The 22384-nt window shown below is 43.3% G+C and overlaps 1 long non-coding RNA gene across 1 annotated transcript; it reads left to right on the top strand.

The window, feature by feature from the left end:
- Positions 1-1805: 1805 nt before the first annotated feature.
- LOC121233247 lies at positions 1806-20477 on the top strand. Its single transcript, XR_005932216.1, has 4 exons — positions 1806-2116; positions 4549-4552; positions 16890-16892; positions 20464-20477. It is a non-coding gene; the product is annotated as an uncharacterized LOC121233247 (long non-coding RNA).
- The last annotated feature ends 1907 nt before the right edge of the window (positions 20478-22384 follow it).

Genomic DNA, 22384 nt, shown 5'->3' with positions numbered 1-22384 from the left:
TCAAACTAGTCATTTATGGGAATAACTGAATGATCTTGAGGCTTGGAAAGATAGAAATAGTTTAAATTTAAAAGTGCAATGTGCAAAAGTGCAAATCATTGTCAAATCAAACTAGTTTCCTTGTCTTAACACTGTAACTGGCCTAGTGGGTAATGTGATAAAACTCCACTTTAGTAAGGGGATTTGACATTTGTCCCACGTAACACACTCCTAAGCAGAGTTAAGGTTTACAGTCAAGATGAAATCACTACAATGTGGATGCATAGCAGCTGCAAAAAATACTCACAGAGTGTAGATAGCTCTTCATTATTAAATAGGAAAGTGAGTAAGTATATTAAAAGAACTACATATAGTTTAGTCCAGGCAGTGAAAACAAGTGAGAGATGGTAACAAAGGAGGTAGGGAGAAGACAATATGATAACAGCCTGCCAGTAAATAAGAGATAGTCTTAAAAAAGAGAGTGTTTAATCATTCTCTGTGCCCTGAGCACACATGAGAAGAGAGAAAATCATTTAATAAGAGACAAAGAACAAGTAGAAAACTTTCCAGTCATGAAGCGTCATCCTGTGAGTCATGGGACATGAAATCTACACAGATTGCAAATTCTCCTCATCCAAAGGATTTTTAGAAACAGGTTTTACAGACATAGATAAGAAAAACTAGAGATACTGGGTCAAACCAAAACACAGACTAAAGGATCATTCCCCATCTCTTCCAGCACCAGGTTTCTATCTTCACTACATTTTATTAGCAAAAAGGTCTATGATATGGTGTGAAGTATTATACCATCTGGTTTTGTAAGGCAAAGCAGCTCCCCTGAAGTCAATAGTGATCATTTGATTTCTGATGAATGAATATTTGATTGTAGGAATCCCTTTACTTAGTACAAAACCCCCCCCAAAACCCCACAACTATATTAAAAAAAAAAAACCAAACTAAAAAATTTTTCTTTCTAACCATCAAAGAACAGAAAACTACTTTTCAGCTAAGGCAAAGTAAGAGATCCAACAAAGGCTGCTTATGGGGTTCCTGCCAATGCAGAGGAAATATTATGAGAAGGAACCCAAAGTACTCTCTAGGAGGGAAGGGCAATTGCACCTAAGTACTTTCTTTTGGCATAATTTATACTTGTAGTAGTAACATCTTAGAAAGTCACATTTTCTAAATACCCCTGAGATCTCAAACATCTTCCATTTTAGGGGAATATTCAAATACAAGATGCTTGCAAGCAGTTATTTTATAGCCCAACTCCTAAGCACAGTGGCCTGTTATTACTCTCTTACACTACTGAAAATCTTTACTGTAGAAATAATCTTTAAAATTCTCTCATCTTCCCTTTCCAGACTGAAAAATGAAACCATGAGGTGCTAGAATGTGTAAATACAGGATATTTTTTTAATGGTTTTCTATGGATTGGATGTTTTTTTTCCCTTCTCATTTACTTCTGGAAGTTAAATGTGAAGTTCTTAGGATAGTGATGTTGAGCTGTTCATGTAATATATTTCTTTTCCTCCCACCATTGTACTTCTGTCATGGTTTAACCCCAACTGGCAACTAAGCACCACGCAACCACTTACTCACTGCCCCCGCACCCAGTGGGATGGAGAACAGAATCAGGAAAAAAAAAAAAAAGATAAAACCCATGGGTTGAGACAAGAACAGTTTGATAGAACAGAAAGGAAGAAACTAATAACGATAATAATAACAGGAATAGAATGACAATAATAACAAAAGGATTGGAACATACAAAACAAGTGATGTACAAGGCAATTGCTCACCACCTGCCAAGCAATGCCCACTTAGTTCCCGAGCCCCCACCAGGCCAACTCGCCCAGTTTATATATTGGGCATGACATCACATGGTATGGAACATTCCTTTGGCCAGTTGGGATCAGCTGCCCTGGCTGTGTCCCCTCCCAACTTCTTGTGCCCCTCCAGCCTTCTTGCTGGCTGGGCATGAGAAGCTGAAAAATCCTTGACTTAGTCTAAACACTACTTAGCAACAACTGAAAACATCAGTGTGTTATCGACGTTATTCTTATACTGAATCCAATACATAACACTGTACCAGCTACTACAAAGAAAATTAACTCTATCCCGGCTGAAACCAGGATGGGTTCTCATGAGTTTTTTTTTCAGACTAACACTGCCCAAGAGGCCATAACAATTTAAATAAGCTGCAGGCTATTAATCAAAAGTGAAGACTTTTATAGAAATCAAAACAAATTGAAAGCTATACCTGTTTTTAAGAACAGTGGTAATTAATGAGGAAAGTAATGCAGGCCAATCTAATAAGATAACTATTGGAAACTAAGCATTGCAAAACACTGTAATATTGCAGGGGATCTGGCTCTGACAAGATTTTTAATAACAACTAAAAAAATGCAAATTATCTATTTGAAAAGAGATAAACTTGTACCATTTTTGGAAGAGACATAATTTTAACATTGAGCTTGTAACCAGAACACAGAAAGCTGTGAAAAGATTTTCAGACAGTTTCTGAATTTGTTGGTCTGGGCCCAGCTTTGCTTTTATATACAGTAATGCATTGCAGTAGGTCTCTGGGATATAAAACTGAATAAAGAAAGGAGGGAGGCCAGCCTTGGAGTCCAAGTTCATTTGCATGTGGAGCTCACTCATTTTCATTAGTGGGTTTCTCAGACACACAGGTGTCATTTGCAGCCCAGAGTACCTGCTCTAGTGGATGAGTGGCCCACAAATTCAGCACTCTATTCAACTGGAATGCTCTTTACAAGGTTTGGCCCAAGAAATTCAGAAACAATAAAAAATAGGGGGGAAGGGTGTTCAAGTTAGCTGAAAGTATATTCTAGGCACAAAACCTGTTAATAAATGGCATTAGTAGGAAGTTATTTCTTGTGAATTTTGGGGGGAAAAAAGCATCTGTAACTTAGGACAACATATATTAGGAAATAAGAGTGAGTCACCACTTAGAAGGACATAAGAAGGGCAAGAGCTGCTCTAAAAATATATAGAAGAAGGAAACAAATGCAAGTATTGAAATTCTTATTTACAGGAGAAATTGTAACTAACAAATGGCAAGAATGAGATGAGAATATTTATGGCTTAACTTGCTTCACTTCTCCTTAAATCCACAAATATATTCCTACCCTGTGGTAATAACATACTTAAAGTAATAGCCAAGGAAGGTGGTGAGGCAAAGAGCAGACTAGAAATCTAAATGGAGTAGAGAAAATTGGGTCTAAAATTTTCTTCTCGTCTCAGTTATCAACAATTTGTGTTGAGTTTATTACCTGAAAAAGGGTCATGTTTAAAGATGAAGGCAGTCAGGGAAGCACCGTTCAGTACAGTTTATTACAGCTAAGCAGAAAGCTCCTGACAGAACACAACAGAGATAGGGCTGCTGCACACCCCAACCAACCAGGCTGAAGGCTGAAATGAATGCCAGCAGGACATTATCAAACATAACAGGACTACATGTGTACAGTGGCACCAGGAAGGAGAGTGGTGGACCGTGATGAACTCATCCTCCTCCTTCATAACACTCCTGTGGCATGCAGACAATGGTTCTTGCAATACAAGGGCAACTTCATACCTGCTTTGCCAGGACTCCCCGGCAGAAAAGATACAGAGTGGTTGATGCACTGGGTTTGAGGCTGGTACCTTTCTTCTCTCCTGAAAGTCATGAGAGCACACTCTGCTCACCTAACCACCCTGCTGACGTGCGGAAACGGACTCCACAATCAGTGAGATTGTAAAGTAGGTATGTTTATTCAGCGCTGGGCAGCACAGGGGGTAGTCCCACCAAAGTCGTGCGCGCCCGACTCAGCAGTTAGTTTCAAGTTTATACAGTCAAGTGTTACATATTCACAATACACCTATACATATGCATGACCTGTCCCCGCTTCATATTAAAATTAGCTCCGAGAGGTCATTTCCATAGTCTCCTCTCAACTGCGCTTGCGCAGTGCCTCTTTATGGTGGTCGTCTGGTGGTCACAGAGATGAAGATAGATGACTCCTCTTCGTCACCGCTAGTAACCTTTCTTCTTGCGCAGGCTCAGTGATTTCTTGGTATTCACCCAAGCCGCAAGACCAGTCTTAGCTGGCTCTTGGGGCCTGCTCCTGCTTCTTATCAGGAACTGTCTTTACCTTATTGGCTGGTTCTTAGGACCAGCTCTTCTTATCAAGGACTGTCTCTATGTCAGCTAATTTCAACAATGTAAGCGCTAAACATCATCTTTCATCCCCCTTTATTATGTCTACTGAGATTCTTTTGACTCCCCTTGTCTCACTGCCTCCTCTAGAGGCTGGCTGCTTGTGCAGTGCCCCTCACTACCTGCAAACTGCTGCACCGTGATGTATCTATCCCAGGTTGGACAGGGATTGATCATTTGCCTTTTACCCTTCTGTGGCAAGAAGGTTGGGAGAGGCTTGCTAACAGAAGCTAATGAGGAAACTCACATAAAAGGTGATTAGAAGAAAACTGGAGAGTGGGAAGGATGGCGCCAGCCAGAAGAAGAAAAGAAGTATGAATGTCAGCAATACAGCAGGACACAGCTAGTGAGAGCAAAGTTGGGGGACTCTGTGAGAAACAACTGCCCAGCATTTCAGTACCATGCTGTCATTGAGGAGTGTCCAGAGTGAAAACAGAGAGCCAGGAATTTTGCCTTCCTGCAGCAAATAACTGCAGCTATTACTGCTCTATCTAAGCACAACATGTACTGTGTCCACTGCATGGAGATAGCAACACGGCCTACTAGGGTTGATGTTCCTTCAGTATGATCTGAGTGTAATGAACCAGCCACAGCAATTTTTGTTAAAAGCCAAAAATACTCCTCTTGTCTAAGCAGACTGTTGTTGCAAACCATGCATTATACAGTACCTTCTAAGAGGAGCTCTGATTTTTAGGCTGTTGCTTAACTTTCCCTGACCAGAGTGGTCATTGCACAGATTTCTCTGAGCTGATAGTGACCGTATGGGGACCCCTTCCTTTCTTAGGCAGTGAACTTAAGTTACAATTCAAACCCAAAGTTCAGAGTTGGTAAAAACAGCCCATTGGTGCTGAAGAGATCCCCTGTAGTTCCACAGGACATCAGGTGAGAGCCTGCAATGTCAGACCTGAGCCATTGGGTAACACAGGGCTGTAAGAGACTGAATTGTTATCTCAAGCTGTTTGTCTCAAAGATTGTTAGGTGTGAGAGACTGGACTGTCATCTCAAGGAACTGTGGACTGTTTATCTCGAGCCCTTTGCCTCTGAGATGGCCTGTTTAAGCAGGACATTCCTCTGTCCATAAGGACGATTACCAGGCCATTGAGGCATCCAGGGGAGGGAATGGGACTGGAGCTGATAAGATACCGGTTTCTGGTGTTGATCATGCGAAGGTGGTGTGATAGACAAAACCTGCAACGCGTGACATCATCGAAATATGCCCTATAAAAACCGTGGAGACAAGCCATGGGGGCTTTTCCCACCACCGAAGAATTGAAGATTGAGGACCATCGGGACGCCACTGGATCTGTGGTGGTGACTATCCTTGCAATCCTATCCTGACTGCTTGCTTGATTTCTACCTTTTCTTCCATTCTATCCTATCACCACTGTTTTCTATTTTTGATACTTTTGATAATAAAAGCTCTTTTGAGTACATGGCATTTGACCTCATTTGTGTCTTAATCTTGCTCTTGGGATCATATCGAAACCTTCCCTGACATTGGATCAAGACAAGGGCACAAGAGGACACATTTATTATACACCCCTTGGAGGTAGACTGGTGACAAAATGGAGAAATTAAAACACCTGGGAAAGGACAAATATTTTTAAGGACTGTGTGCCAACAGTTTGAGAGACAAGAAAAATAGGATAGGACAACTCAACATCCCAACTGTGCAAAATCGTTTGTGAAGAGGTTGACATAAGCAGTCCTACTCATAGGATGTTCATGTATAGACTGAGCATGTTCGGTGACAGGATTGAGTAGAGAACTGTACAATGTTTTGAGAGAGAGAGGGGAAAATATGAAGACCTCAGATACAGACGAGACAACAAATTCAGGTGAAGGTAGGACCCAGGTATTGCTGGATTTGATAGCTGATGCATTTTTTTCACTAAATAGGCTTTGAAACAATGGGAAGGCATATTGCTGTGCAACCAGAGAATAACAAATTTAGTAGCTATATTTAAGAATATGCAGTGTTTCAGACAACCACAAGCCCATTAGTCTGACCTCTGTGTTACACAGGGCACTAGATCAAACTGTGAAGGAAAGAATAAACAACGGAAAGGAAATGGGAAACAGGATTAAACTGCAGCAGACTAAATAAGGTCAATTTGATATCTGTATGAAACAAGGTAATTAAAGGTCTAGAGTAAGCAGGCACAACACACCTGATCTATGTGAACTTCAGTGAGACATTTAAAGCAGACCACACTGGAGAAGACAGGAGCTAGTTGAATCACAGAGCAAGTAAGGAACTGGCTAACACGAAGCTGCGCGAGGTGAACAAACTTCCTGATTACATGAATTTTGAGGCATTGCCAATATCTGAGAAAGATCAGAGCATTTTATGGGAATAACTGAATGATCATGAGGCTTGGAAAGATAGAAATAGTTTAAATTCAAAAGCGCAACGTGCAAAAGTGCAATTCATGCCTTAGTAAAAAGACAGCAGAAATGTCTGCTCCAAGCTGACTCATCATCAGCTGAGAGCTAAAAATGATAAAAATGTCTGGGCAAACCAATGCATTGTTAGGAAAGCTATGATCTACCAATGTGTTGCAACAGAAAGAAAGAAAGAAAAAAAATCCAAACATTTGTCAGTCATAGCATTTCCGGGGGAGATAAAGATGTGTTAATGCGACTGTACAAAGCATTGAGGAAATTCCATCTGGAGAATTTATAATTCCAATCATTCACATTCAAAAAAGACAAAGTCAAACTGGAATGCAGGAAAGGAATAAGCCTATCTTACCAAATGAGACCAAAACAGCCTGCCCTGTCTAGCTTAACAAAATGAAGCTTGAAATCTAACTTATTTTCATAAAGTGGCGTAAATACCATGAAGAACCCGTAGTAGCAGAGATAGGGGCATGAAAACAAACTCACAAATGCCAAATACTTTTAGACTGCAGATAGGAACTAGTAATATCATAAAATGAATATGAATAAGGAAGGGGCTAACAGGAAGTAGAAGAGTGAGATAATGAAATTTCCTGATGACACAAATTTTGAGACAAGTCAATAAAATAAAGTTTTGGAATAGCCTTCTAAAATTAGGTTACAGGAATAAAAAGGATCAAAATTAAAAACTCTAATAAATTTAAGATCGAACTCAATGAGTTCATGAAAGAAATATTGATATGGTTGACTGACCTAGCAGGAGACTGGACTTGCTGACCCTTGTAGTTGTACATTCTTATATTGCTCCTCTAGAAATACATAACTTTATGTTAAAGCCTTCAAAAAGCCATGAGTTACACTGGTTTTTTAGAAACACCTGACCACCCCAGATGTTTCTATTCTGAGGAAAAAAATACCCCTCCAAAGCCCACTGACAATTTTAGAAACAACTTCATCATGAGCAAATATATCCATATTTATTCCATCTTTTTGACAGTTATAAAATAGAGCCAAACAGGAAAATGAACCTCTTTGTCCCCCTCCATTCTTGACTTGTAGGCCACAAGGAATTAGATATTCTTCCTGTTCCTTGTTAAGTGTGCAACACAGCCCTATGATTTATACCTTTTAAAGGGACTCTACAATGAAAAATCTTTCCAGGAGCCCTAATGAAGGCCATTATGTGCTCTTAACATGCGATTAATGTATGTTTCAAATTAGTAGGTCTCCTTATTAATGCTCTGCTGTTATGCTTATCTGATGTTTACTTATACGAAACAATGAAACAAAATAAATGAACCGTTGTTCAGCGTGAGCTGTCAAATTAGAAACTGTTACAAAGTAATAATTAGGGAAAATGGATCACAGTGTTCAGGCTTCAGCAATGATTGTCCCTTTGTGGGCCATTAACAAAACCTAGTCATTGGATCTGCATGCAATTTTAATGAAGCCACAAGTAAACAAATTGCAAAATGATGTGGGCAGGAGTTTGCTCACTTTATGAGGCAGACTTTCATATGATACTGGGTTTTTTCTCCCTCTTTTCCTACCCTTTGCTTCTCACGCCAGTGATTCTGGTTAGAGAGGATTAATTTAAGATTTGCTCTCACACTGTGGTATTTGAAAAACAGTGGTGTCTTCTGACCCCTATAGTATAGGTTAGCTGCAATTTTATCAGTGGGCTAGGCTGTATTTTTTTTTTATTTATTTACTTATGAAAATGCAGGAATCATAAGGACGATCTTGAGATGCTGTAACAAACCTACAATCCCCCCAGATGAAGTGTAGGGCTCTGGCACAGGGTGGATTGATGCCAAACACCAGCGAGGAACCAGCTCTACCAAGACACCCTTTCAGAGAGGTTTGCACTGATTTCTCCTCTTCTGATTAGCCACGCCAGGAGAAACTGCGGGTATTTCAGCTTCCAGCATTTGCAGGAGGATGGAGGCAGTTTGCTCCCTTTCTTTGCTTTTTTTCTTTTCTTTTCTTTTTTCTTTTCTTTTCTTTTCTTTTCTCTTTTCTCTTTTTCTTTTCTTTTCTTTTCTTTTCTTTTCTTTTCTTTTCTTTTCTTTTCTTTTCTTTCTTTTCTTTTCTTTTTTCTTTTCTTTTCTTTTCTTTTCTTTTCTTTTCTTTTCTTTTCTTTTCTTTTCTTTCCTTTCCTTTTCTTTAGAAAATTTCCAGCAGCCCGTCTGCCTGTTAGAAGGCTCGGGGAGGCGAGGGAGGTGACCGGTGCGGCGGCTGGAGGCCGAAGCGGGCTCAGCTCTGCGGAGAGCGGAACTTCCCTGCCCCACCTGGTGGTCACGGCAGGAGGAAAGCGGTGGAGGAAAGGATGAGCGGGGGGGGCGGAGTGGGGGGAAGTCTCTCCCGGGGCCGATTGTTGTTTTAACACTTCTCCACAAATTAGTTAGTTTATTGGAGGGGGGTGGGGGGTGTCAAACGGGCTTCCGTGCTTTTGCTTGCCTTCAGTGGATCTTGATAGTGCTTGAGAGTGTTGATAGAGCTAATGATGATGCTTATTAGGTTCATTTATTTTCTTGATAAGCATCTAAAAAGAGAGATAAATCCCCTGGTTTCCTAAGCAGCAATACCATTGCTTTCAAAATCTCTGATACTCCTTCATTTAAAGACGCATAAACCATTTCTCTCTTTTCCCAGAAATTCCCTTTGAGGAATCTACTGACAAATGTAAACTGGCCTCTTCATTTGGGCTGGAGAGTCCCACTGCTTCAGAGTTATTCATCAAATGTCTGGAATTGGAAACTGTGCTCTGAAAAAAAAATTTTTGTAGGTTGCAAGAAAAGGAGTTTGTGTCCTAAAAATATTTAACGTCCAGAGAGCTTTGAGGAAGAAGATGTTCCAGTTACAGGGTCTTCTGCCCATCACTCAGTTTTGGCAATGAGTGAGCTGAGCAGGCTGCTGAGCAGCTTCTGCATTTCCTCTCTGGGGCATCCTCAGGCCACCACTGAGTTTGCAAAGCTCCCACAGGTAGAGCCGGGGGTTCATTCTGTCCCCCTCGGCAAAGGCTGCCCATGTAGAGGGCTTACTTGCTTGCTTCCCCCTGGACACATTCAGCAAGGCCTGCAAGAGCACAAGAGGCTGAAATTAGGCAGCCCAGGGGTCACATGCAAAGGAACATATTGATTATCACTAAACGATAGTCATTGATCTCATCAGCCTACAAAAACATGCTAAGGCAATAAACCAGGCAGAGAGGCTGTTGCAATGAGAGGGAAGCTGCTGTGGAGTTGCAGGGATGTGGGGAATTTTTTTTCCAGTTGTAGTGACCTATGTCCCTGGGACGCTGCAATGTGTGTTGCAGTGCTATATGGCAAATCACAGCTGCTATGGCAAAACAGCGAGTGGCAAAGCTCTGGAGGTGATATAGTAGGAAGTAACTGCATATGGGTTGACTTTGAGTCAAGCACCGCTACCCCAAGCATAATTGCAAGGCAGATAGCAAGTACTGAGATTTGAAGGGTGTATGCACTGACATCTGCACTGAGCCAGCCAGCTTGTGAAGTTATTAAGTGTCCCCTTTTTGTCTTCTGTTTTCTTCAGATGTTTTTGAAAGATTTTAGTCTGAGGCAGAGTCACCTGTTGATATGCTGGATGAAGCTTATATTGTCTCTTGTGACAGGAGTCTAAATCTTGGGAGGCAGATTCCTTATGAGAAAAGAAAACGCTTGTCATTGCTTCACTTCCACTTGATTGCATTTCCACAATATTTACCTAGGAAATGGGTATACAGAGCTCAAACTCACAAGTGCCATTGCCCTGGCCACCCCACATACACCATTCACCTGTAAAGCCCAGGTGCAATTCAGCCGATATCCCCAATGCTTCCAGTTCCAGCATCACATTATATATTTCCCTGGCTCCCTGAGCATGTTCTCTCACACCATATGACTTGGCCAGTGCAGGTGGGTTACAAAGCGCATCCCTATTTGGATGATGTACTTCAAAGCCAGATTTGATAAACTATCCCAAGAAGGAGGATGACTGGACAAAATTAGGTTCAATTTAAAGTTCCATAAATGAATTAAAAGTGTAAAACTGACAGAAAGTTGAAAGCTAGGACTGTGAAGCCTTCACAGATACACAAAATTACTTTTATTGATTTATTTCCTCTAACGTCAGATTAAGCTGTTTCTCCTTATTTTAAAAGTCAGATTATTTTTTTTTCCTATGCTTTTCTGCTGACTGGCTGTACTCATTTTGTTTTGTTTTTTAAAAATAATTCTTTTATGAGATAAACCCAAAGACCTTAACGCTACTTTGATGCCACAGCAATGAAGTAGCCTCACAGAATTAACTGTCTTCCTCCCACCCAATCCTCTGTCAAGTTTCTTGTACATGAAAATTGTACAAGCTTGGCAAACAAGTTGTAGATATCAAAAAATCCAAGAGGGAAATGAAAATTACATTCTTTTCTCACTTTTCTCCTTAGTACCTGTCAAGAGCTTAGGTTAATGGAAACCACTGTCTCAGTTTTTAAAAAGCTTTTTTGCCTCAATTCAGCATTAACAAAAACCCTAAAATTAAAGGGCAGAATTAGGCAAACTCATAAAAATATATTCTATACCCAAATAACCATAAAAATATACGCTCCTTTCATATCACTGCATGTCAAACCTGGAAGATTCCAAGCTTTGGGGCAAGTCCTGTCCTCATCCTAACCCTGCACTGAGACCCAGCTGTGCATCAGGACCCTCAGCACCTCTCTTTCCTTGTCCTTTTTTGCACTTGGTGGGAAGGAGGATGGCCAGGTGAGACAGGAGCTGTAACCAGCTCCCAACGTGGACCACCAGAGGACCATGAGTTTGTGGCAAGCTGCAGTGCCCTCCCACAACTCAGTGCTTATATAGTTACCAGGTTCCTGCTTCAGGATCAAGAGCACGCAGCCCTGGCTAGAGACATGTTGTGCCTTGGGTGAATTCCCTGTCAGACCACTTGCTTCATGCAAAGAAATATAAAAGCATGTCTTACCTTATTTCAGTATCAAGTGGATTTAGTTCCCACCACAAGACAAGTAATCCTCTTCTGCTAGTGAAGATAATTTTCTTTTTGCTATCAGTACTATATTTTCTAGAATAAACTGATAAAAAAGTCTCTCAAATAAGTGTGTCTGCAACTGGCATCACACACATAAAGTCAACTGCAGGGAACTTGTGCATATTCTTATTAAATTCCCTTTTCCCATCAGGGATTCCTACATCTACAGAGAAGGACCATCCGCTGAAAGATGCAGCAAATAAAAAGTCTTACCAGCTCTCAGCTTTCACTCCTAATACGCTACATGACCTACCATAAAGACAGATAATGAAAAAATTCAACCATGCCTACATCAGCTGCGCAAATTCTCTCTTTTGCGATAACTTTGTTATTTTGTCACTGACCATTTCCAGGAGATAAAAAGATTATGCTTCAAAACACATTTTCCTTCCTTTAATTTTTAAAGGAAAACAAGCTGAAAAGATTCCTGTGTCATGGTGTCCTGGTTTCAGCTGGGATAGAGTTAATTGTCTTCCTAGCAGCTAGTATGGTGCTATGTTTTGAGTTCAGTATGAGAAGAATGTTGATAACACTGATGATTTCAGTTGTTGCTAAGTAGTGTTTAGTCTGAAGTCCAGGATTTTTCAGCTTCTCATGCCCAGCCAGTGAGAAAGCTGGAGGGGCACAAGAAGTTGGCACAGGACACAGCCAGGGCACCTGACCCAAACTGGACAACGGGGTATTCCATACCATCTGACGTCACATCTAGTGTATAAACTGGAGAGAGTGGGGGTGAGGAGATCGCCGCTCAGGGACTAACTGGGTGTCAATCAGCGGGTGGTGAGCAATTGCATTGTGTATCACTTGTATATTCCAATCCTTTTATTATTACTGTTGTCATTTTATTAGTGTTATCATTATCATTATTAGTTTCTTCTTTTCATATTCTATTAAACCATTCTTATCTCAACCCACGAGTTTTACGTTTTTTCCCGATTTTCTCCCCCACCCCACTGGGTGGGGGGGGGGAGTGAGTGAGCGGCTGCGTGGTGCTCTAGTTGCTGGCTGGCATTAAACCACAACAGTCCATTTTGGCACCCAACGTGGGGCACGAAGGTTGAGATAACGACAAACCTGACCAGAGCTTGTTAAAACAAATTTGTTATAAGCATTCATTATATTGGTCTAATAGTCGCTGGTCACTATGTTGATTTATGTGTTCTTAGAGTTGTTGCTCTGGTATTTAAAGTTCTGTTATAAAGAACCCCTGAACAAGCCCAGAATCCAGAAGAACTAGTAAAATATTTGGAAAAGGTATGCTGTCACCCCGGCAGCTCCAGAGAGATACAAATCACTGCAACGTGCTGGGGCCTGGCCCATGCCTATTGAGCCCTGTTCAACACCACTCAGTAACCTCAAGGGGAAGAGAAGGTCTCTGGACCTAACAACAAAACGATGACCACTGCGGTCACCCAAACCTCGGCAACGGGCGCTGCAGCCCCTCTAGCCCTGGCGACGAGCATTGCGGCCACCCAGACCTTGGCGACAGGCACCGCGACCCCTCCAGCCCTGGTGACGAGCACTGTGGCTACCCAAACCTCAGCGACAGGCACTGCAGCCCCTCCAGCCCTGACAACGAGCACAGCAGCTACCCAAACCTCGGCAACAGGCACTGAGGTCCCTCCAGCCCCAGTGACGAGCACTGAGGCTACCCAAACCACGGCAACAGACACTGCGGTTATCCAAAACCCGGCAAGAAGTACTGCAACTGAACCAGCAGACCAACCTGCACCAGTATCATTTGCCCCTGTACAGAAAAAGAAATAAACAAAAAAAATCAGTTCACTTAGCAAAGGGTGAAGGCGAACAGGGTCATCATGGGAACAGGAGGAAGAGGCAGAACCAGAGGTAATAATCTGGTCCCGGTCCTGGAGTGAGCTGCGGGATATGCGAAAAGATTTCAGCCACTGCATAGGTGAGCTTATTATCTCCTGGCTCCTCCGATGCTGGGACAATGGGGCTAATAGCTTGGAATTAGAAGGTAGGGAAGCCAAGCAGCTGGGATCGCTTGCCAGGGAAGGTGGCATTGACAAGGCAATTGGAAAAGGGACACAAGCCATCAGCCTCCGGAGGCTACTCCTGTCAAGTGTGAAGGAAAGGTACCCCTTTAAAGAAGACGTTATATGTCAATCAAGGAAGTGACCACCATGGAAAGAGGTATCCAATATCTGAGGGAATTAGCCATGCTAGAGACAATTCATCATGACCCGGACAACCCACAATTACCCAAAGATCCAGACGAAGTCCCATGCACATGATCCACGTGGCAGAAGGTTGTACGGAGCGCACCATCATCCTATGCCAACTGACTGGTGATGATGACCTGGAAAGATGAAGAGGCACTGACAGTGGATGAAGTGGCTTGCCAACTCCGGCAATATGAAGAAAATCTCTCCTCCTCCCTACAAGCCTGCATTTCGGCTGTGGAGAAGCTGTCCGAGCATTTCCAGCAATTCAAAGAGCATATGTCCTATTTCCCACCTGTAAGGACCAATGTCTGAACTATTAGGAGTGAGCGCTCCTCTGCCCAAGAGAGAGAATATAGAAGGTACACACCACGAGGTGCCCTGTGGTTTTACCTATGTGATCATGGAGAAGACATGAGGAAATAGGATGGAAAACCTACCTCAGTCCTAAATGCATGGGTACGTGAGTTGAGAGGAAAAACCACCACAAAAGGGGATTCTACCAGGAAAAATGCCGCTCCAGTTTCCAAACAGAGTAGAAGGGCTGATCTTATTTCTGATCCTTGTGAAGGGACTTCTGAGCCAATTCTACGAGAAGTGAGTGCTGGATACTCTGACCAGAATTAGAGGGGTCCTGCCTCCAGCCAGGTGGAGGAAAGGGACAACTGGGTCTATTGGACTGTGTGGATTCAATGGCCTGGTACATTAGACCCACAGGAGTATAAGGCTCTAGTAGACACTTGCTCACAGTGCACTCTAATGCCATCAAGTTATAAAGGGGCAGAACCCATCTGTATTTCTGGTGTGACAGGGGGATCCCAAGAGTTAACTGTATTGGAAGCTGAAGTAAGCCTAACTGGGAATGAATGGCAGAAACACTCCATTGTGACTGGTCCAGAAGCTCCGTGTATCCTTGGCATAGACTATCTCAGGAGAGGGTATTTTAAGGACCCAAAGGGGTATCGATGGGCTTTTGGTATAGCTGCCTTGGAGAAGGATGGCACTGAACAGCTGTCTACGCTGCCTGGTCTCTCTCAAGACCCTTCAATTGTGGGGTTGCTGAGGGTTGAAGAACAATGAGTGCCAACTGCTACCACAACGGTGCACCGGCAGCAATAGCGCACCAACCAAGATTCTCTGATTCCCATCCACAAGTTGATTCACCAACTGGAGAGCCAAGGAGTGATCAGCAAAACTCGCTCACCCTTTAATAGTCCCATATGGCCAGTGAGAAAGTCTAATGGGGAGTGGAAACTAACAGTTGACTATTGTGGCCTGAATGAAGTTACGCCACCGCTGAGCGCTGCCGTTTCAGATATGCTAGAACTTCAATACAAACTGGAATCAAAGGCAGCCAAGTGGTATGCCACAACTGACATTGCTAATACATTTTTCTCAATTCCTCTGGCAGCAGAGTGCCGTCCACAATTTGCCTTTACTTGGAGGGGTGTCCAGTACACTTGGAATCGATTGTCCCAGAGGTGGAAACACAGCCCCACCATTTGCCATGGATTAATCCAGACTGCACTGGAAAAAGGTGAAGCTCCGGAACACCTGCAATACATTGATGACATCATCGTATGGGGCAACGCAGCAGAAGAAGTCTTTGAGAAGGGGAAGAAAATAATTGAAATCCATCTGAAAGCTGGTTTTGCCATAAAAGAAAGTAATGTCAAGGGACCTGCACAGGAGATCCAGTTTTTAGGAGTAAAATGGCAAGATGGACGTCGTCAGATCCCAATGGATGTGATCAACAAAATAGCAGCTATGTCTCCACCGACTAATAAAAAGGAAACACAGGCCTTAGGTGTCATGGGGTTTTAGAGAATGCATATTCCAAATTACAGTCTGATTGTAAGCCCTCTCTATCAAGTGACCTGGAAGAAGAACGATTTTAAATCAGGCCCTGAGCAACAACAAGCGTTTGAACAAATTAGGCGGGAGATTGTTCATGCAGTAGACCTTTGGCCAGTCCAGGCAGTACAAGATGTTAAAAATGTGCTCTGTACTGCAGCTGGAGAGAATAGCCCTACCTGGAGCCTCTGGCAGAAAGCACCTGGGGAGACCCGAGGCTGACCCCTGGGGTTTTGGAGTCTTGGATACAGAGGATCCGAGGCCCGCTATACTCCAACTGAAAAAGAGATATTGGCAGCATATGAAGGAGTTCGAGCTGCCTCAGAAGTGGTTGGTACTGAAACACAGCTCCTCAGCACCCCGACTGCCAGTGCTGGGCTGGATGTTCAAAGGGAGGGTCTCCTCTACACATTACGCAACTGATGCCACGTGGAGTAAGTGGATTGCACTGATCACACAACGGGCTCGCATAGGAAACCCCAGTTGCCCAGGAATTTTAGAAGTGATCACGGACTGGCCAGAAGGCAAAGATTTTGGAATGTCGCCAGAGGAGGAAGTGACACGTGCTGAAGAGGCCCCGCTGTATAATAAACTGCCAGAAAGTGAGAGGCAATATGCCCTGTTCACTGACAGATCCTTTCGCATTGTGGGAAAGCATCGGAGGTGGAAAGCCGCTGTATGGAGTCCTACACGACAAGTCACAGAAACTGCTGAAGGAGAAGGTGAATTGAGTCAGTTTGCAGAGGTGAAAGCCATCCAGCCAGCGTTAGACATTGCTGAAAAAGTCGCCAGTGCTCTATCTCTATACTGACTCATGGATGGTGGCAAATGCCGTGTGGGGGTGGTTACAGCAATGGAAGCAGAGCAACTGGCAGCGCAGAGGTAAATCCATTTGGGCTGCCGCACTGTGGCAAGATATTGTGTCCCGGCTAGAGAATCTGGTTGTAAAAGTACATCATGTAGATGCTCACGTACCCAAGAGTCGGGCCACTGAAGAACATCAAAGCAACCAACAGGTGGATGAGGCTGCCAAGATTGAAGTGGCTCAGGTGGACCTGGACTGGCAACATAAGGGTGAGCTATTTATGGCTTGGTGGGCCCATGATACTTCAGGTGTCCTGGTTTCAGTGAGGCCGCACGTCAAGTACTGTTTTCAGTTTTGGGCCCCTCACTACAGGAAAGACAGTGAGATGCTGGAGCGTGTCCAGAGAAGGGCAACCAAGCTGGTGAGGGGCCTAGAGCACAAGTATTATGAGGAGCAGCTAAGGGAACCGGGGTTGTTTAGCCTGGAGAAAAGGAGGCTGAGGGGAGACCTAGTTGCTCTCTACAACTACCTGAAAGGAGGTTGTGGTGGGGTGGGTGCTGGTCTCTTCTGTCAGTTGTCTGGAGATAGGATGAGAGGAAATGGCCTCAAGTTGCACCAGGAGAGATTTAGATTGGATATTAGGAAGAATTTCTTCACCGAAAGGGTTGTCAAGCACTGGAACAGGCTGCCCAGGGAAGTGGTTGAGTCACCATCCCTGGAGGTATTCAAAAAGTGCATAGACAAGGCACTTCAGGACACAGTTTAGTGGGCATGGATGATGGTTGGGCTCGATGATCTTGAAGGTCTTTTCCAACCTAAATGATTCTATGATTCTATGATTCTATGATAGAGTTAATTGTTTTCCTAGTAGCTGGTACAGTGCTATGTTTTGAGTTCAGTATGAGAAGAATGTTGATAACACTAATGTTTTCAGTTGTTGCTAAGTAGTGTTTAGTCTGAAGTCCAGGATTTTTCAGCTTCTCATGCCCAGCCAGTGAGAAAGCTGGAGGGGCACAAGAAGTTGGCACAGGACACAGCCAGGGCACCTGACCCAAACTGGCCAACGGGGTATTCCATACCATGTGACGTCACATCTAGTGTATAAACTGGGGGGAGTGGGGGCGGGGGGATCGCCGCTCAGGGGACTAGCTGGGTGTCAATCAGCAGGTGGTGAGCAATTGCATTGTGCATCATTTGTACATTCCAATCCTTTTATTATTGCTGTTGTCATTTTATTAGTGTTATTATTATCATTATTAGTTTCTTCTTTTCTGTTCTATTAAACCGTTCTTATCTCAACCTGTGGGTTTTGTTTCTTTTCCTGATTTTCTCCCCCACCCCACTGGGTGGGGGGGGGAGTGAGTAAGCGACTGCGTGGTGTTTAGTTGCTGGCTGGTGTTTAACCATAACACTCAGGCCATCAGGGAACAGATGCAACATATAGATGGGCTCGTGATCAAGGGGCGGACTTGACCATGGACACTATCACACAGGTTATCCATGAATGTGAAACATGTGCTGCAATTAAGCAAGCCAAGCGGTTAAAGCCCCTGTGGTATGGAGGGCGATGGCTGAAATATAAATATGGGGAGGCCTGGCAGATTGACTATATCACATTCCCACAAACTCGCCAAGGCAAGTGCCATGTGCTTACAATGGTGGAAGCAACCAGTGGATGGCTGGAAACATATTCTGTGCCCCATGCCACCACCCCGAACACTATCCTGAGCCTTGAAAAGCAGGTCATGTGGTGACATGGCACCCCAGAAAGAATTGAGTCAAAGGCACTCATTTCCGAAACCATTAGACACCTGGGCCAAAGAGCATGGCACTGAGTGGCTGTATCATATCCCCTATCATGCACCAGCCTCTGGGAAGATTGAGCGATACAATGGACTGTTAAAGACTACATTGAGAGCAATGGGGGGTGGAAGTTTCAAACATTGAGATACACATTTAGCAAAAGCTACCTGGTTAGTCAACACCAGAGGATCTGCCAATCAGGGTGGCCCTGCCCAGTCAGAACTTTTACATACTGTAGAAGAGGATAAAGTCCCTGTAGTGCACATAAAAAACATGTTAGGGAAGACAGTCTGGGTTACTCCTGCCTCAGGCAAAGGTAAACCCATTTGTGGGATTGCTTTTGCTCAGGGACCTGGGTGCACTTGGTGGGTGATGCGAAAAGATGGGGAAGTCCAATGTGTGCCTCAAGGGGATTTGATTTTAGGTGAGAATAGCCAGAATTAAACTGTATGATATTAGTTGCTACATAACCCTGCTACTGTATGTTATCATTACTATAATTGTTATATGCTATATCCATAGTACTACAGTAAGAATGACTTAGATCAAGCAAGAATGAACTGTGATAAAACTGAGCGAAGCGCAGTAGTGATGGAACCAGAACTGACTCCAGCATGCAACAATCCAACAGTGCACACCATCCTCCTGCTGCGTCCAATGTCACCTGCTCGTCACACCGCACTGAAGACCAATCCTTCTCTACCAACAAGGAGAACTTTGCACCATCCCTCCTGCCCAGAAAGACTGGATGGAGCCAAGTCAGGAACTAAATGAACTCAACAAACACTTTATGAACACAACCCATAAACTAAAGGAATGATATCTCTGTGTGTGTATACATATATACATATATATATATATATATATATCATTGTTCATATGTCTCAAAGGGACAGAAAAGGTGATGATGATTGACCAGGATGTAACTAAAGTTATGGGAACCGAGCGTGACATCAATGGTATAGAATAAGGGGTGGATACTGTCCTGGTTTCAGCTGGGATAGAGTTAATTGTCTTCCTAGCAGCTAGTATGGTGCTATGTTTTGAGTTCAGTATGAGAAGAATGTTGATAACACTGATGATTTCAGTTGTTGCTAAGTAGTGTTTAGTCTGAAGTCCAGGATTTTTCAGCTTCTCATGCCCAGCCAGTGAGAAAGCTGGAGGGGCACAAGAAGTTGGCACAGGACACAGCCAGGGCACCTGACCCAAACTGGACAACGGGGTATTCCATACCATCTGACGTCACATCTAGTGTATAAACTGGAGAGAGTGGGGGTGAGGAGATCGCCGCTCAGGGGACTAACTGGGTGTCAATCAGCGGGTGGTGAGCAATTGCATTGTGTATCACTTGTATATTCCAATCCTTTTATTATTACTGTTGTCATTTTATTAGTGTTATCATTATCATTATTAGTTTCTTCTTTTTATATTCTATTAAACCATTCTTATCTCAACCCACGAGTTTTACGTTTTTTCCCGATTTTCTCCCCCACCCCACTGGGTGGGGGGGGGGAGTGAGTTAGTGGCTGCGTGGTGCTTAGTTGCTGGCTGGGGTTAAACCATGACACCCTCCCTTTCTCCCCCTTTGCAAAAGCTTGCTGGGACTGCAATGGTTCACTCTGCCTTCACAAAAAGTTTAAAAAAAAGGACTTAAAAGGAAGAGCCCCTCCCAATATTTTTGTCTGAGGCAAAATCCCAAATCTTAAATACTTGAACATCTAAACTTAATTACCCCATCCCTGGTGTTAGTGAAAATCAAGTCTGGGTCCAAATTCACCCCCATGCCAACCAGAGCTCTGCATCCGTAAAACCCTGAATTATGGCCCCAAAACCCCAGGTCAGGCATCATAGACTGAGTCATCTGTGCTCTTATCCATTCAGCAACAGAAAAAGGAAAATTTTCCTTGAAAAATGTTCATCACCCCCAATGAACTGGTGTGTTCGCGTTGCCAAGCAACCACGCTGCACCTCTGCACCTCTGAGATCCCATGGGTCAAAACCCGATGTCAACAGAAAAGTTTGAGAGTCCAGTCAGGATTATGGAACATGAATATTGACAAGGAAAAAGACAGAAGAGGGTATATATCTGCAGCCCTGTTTTTTAAATTAATATTGTTCTCAGTGGGGCTACCAGTATGAGCGCCAGGTGTTTTTCAAAACCTCAGGACAAATACAGGTGGTTTTCACCTTGCAAAGACTTGGTTATTCAATTTGCAGGTCAACCAGATATTTTGCAGCTACTGTAGAAACACTTATAGAAACCTCAAAGAGTTGGGGCTTGACCCTCACTGACTTATTCCAGAGGGAAGCAGTACTGTTTTTCACCAGTAACAGAGGATATATTCCATTCTCTTCCCATGTCAAAGTATTTCCTTCATGTCTCCTCCTGCCAGATGCTTTAGGTAGGACCAACAGATAGCCCGGGGTGGATTATACTATTCCTTTGCACCTTTCTCGGGTGACAGTCGGGGTCCAAGGCTGAGCAGAAGTGGAAGAAGAGATAGATAGAGATGGGATTGCCTGCTGAGCCATGCCTCTGCTGTGCCATTCATAAGAGAAGAAGTGGCAGCTAGGAGAAACACCATGGGCTTGGGGCAGGTTACGGCGAGGGGGGCACGAACCAGGTACTATTTCAATAACCAGTTGTTGTGGTTTAACCCCAGCCAGCAACTAAGCACCACGCAGCTGCTCACTCACTCCCCCTCACCCAGTGGGATGGGGGAGAAAATCAGAGGGAAAAAGGTAAAACTCATGGGTTGAGATAAGAACAGTTTAGTAGAACAGAAAGGAAGAAACTAATAATGGTTGTAATAACAATACTAAAATGACAATAATAATAATAAAAGGATTGGGATATACAAAACAAGTGATGCACAATGCAATTGCTCACCACTCGCCAACCAACACCCAGTTAGTTCCTGAGCAGCAATCCCCCCAGGCCAACTGCCCCCAGTTTATATACTGGGCATGACGTCACATGGTATGGAATACCCCCTTGGCCAGTTTGGGTCAGCTGCCCTGGCTGTGTCCCCTCCCAATCTCTTGTGCCCCTCTAGTCTTCTTGCTGACTGGGCATGAGAAGCTGAAAAATCCTTGACTTAGTCTAAACACTACTTAGCAACAACTGAAAACATCAGTGTGTTATCAACATTCTTCTCATACTGAATCCAAAACATAACACTGTACCAGCTACTAGGAAGAAAATTAACTCTAGCTGAGCTGAAACCAGGACACCTGTTTAATTGGCTCTTCTCCAGAACAGCTCTTGAAGGAGTTACAGGGAAATAGGGACTGCACTGAGAAATCCATGTAAGCCCACGGGAATTTCTAACCTAATAACTAAACACAAGGAGATTAGAAAGTCAGATAACTTAAGAGAAGGAGAGAGGGGAAAGTAGACTAACACATTTCTCCACTAAAGCTCCCAATATTTTCTCACCACCCTTATGAGCGACACAATGAACTTCACCAAGTAAAAGAATCGCAGCAGTTTATCATGCAAATGTTGTGCTTTTATCACAAAACCTCACTAGCAAGATTAAAGTAGGTAAGGGATAGAGCAGTCGGATAGCACAGCAACATCATCTCTGTCAGCGGTAGAGCAGGATTAACCAGAGGGGTGAAGATTTGTAACAGAGATCACAGTGCGGTTGGTAGAGCATTTGCTGTGAATGCAGAACAGAAGGAACGTGGAAGCCAGTGAAGTCGTTCAAAGAAAGATGTAGCTACATTACTAACAGATCTCTGAAATAACAAAAAGAGAGAACAAGATAAAAGTCATGCAGGCCAGGGAGGATGCAGAGACAATTCTTGGGGTGTAGATAGCCAACACGGGGAAAAAGGGATTAGTCACAGGGTCAAAGAGGAAGATGTTGTGTTTCATTTTGCAAATCATATATAAAATCTGTTATCGAGAAACAAAGTAAAGCTTTTAAATAGTATGTTTGCAAGTTCAAGCATGATCAAACATATCTTATGGTAAAAATCTAAGTTACTGAAAAGGTGATTTGAAATGATCATGCAAGCACAAGAAAGCTACAAGGCCCTTGATAGCTCTGGCTAAGAGGGCAATAAGGGCATATCCAA

The sequence above is a fragment of the Aquila chrysaetos genome, chromosome 4 (genome assembly GCF_900496995.4).
Source record: "Aquila chrysaetos chrysaetos chromosome 4, bAquChr1.4, whole genome shotgun sequence".
NCBI lineage: Eukaryota > Metazoa > Chordata > Aves > Accipitriformes > Accipitridae > Aquila > Aquila chrysaetos.
The sequence above is the reverse complement of the archived record's forward strand: the minus strand, read 5'-3'. Positions and strand labels throughout refer to the sequence as shown.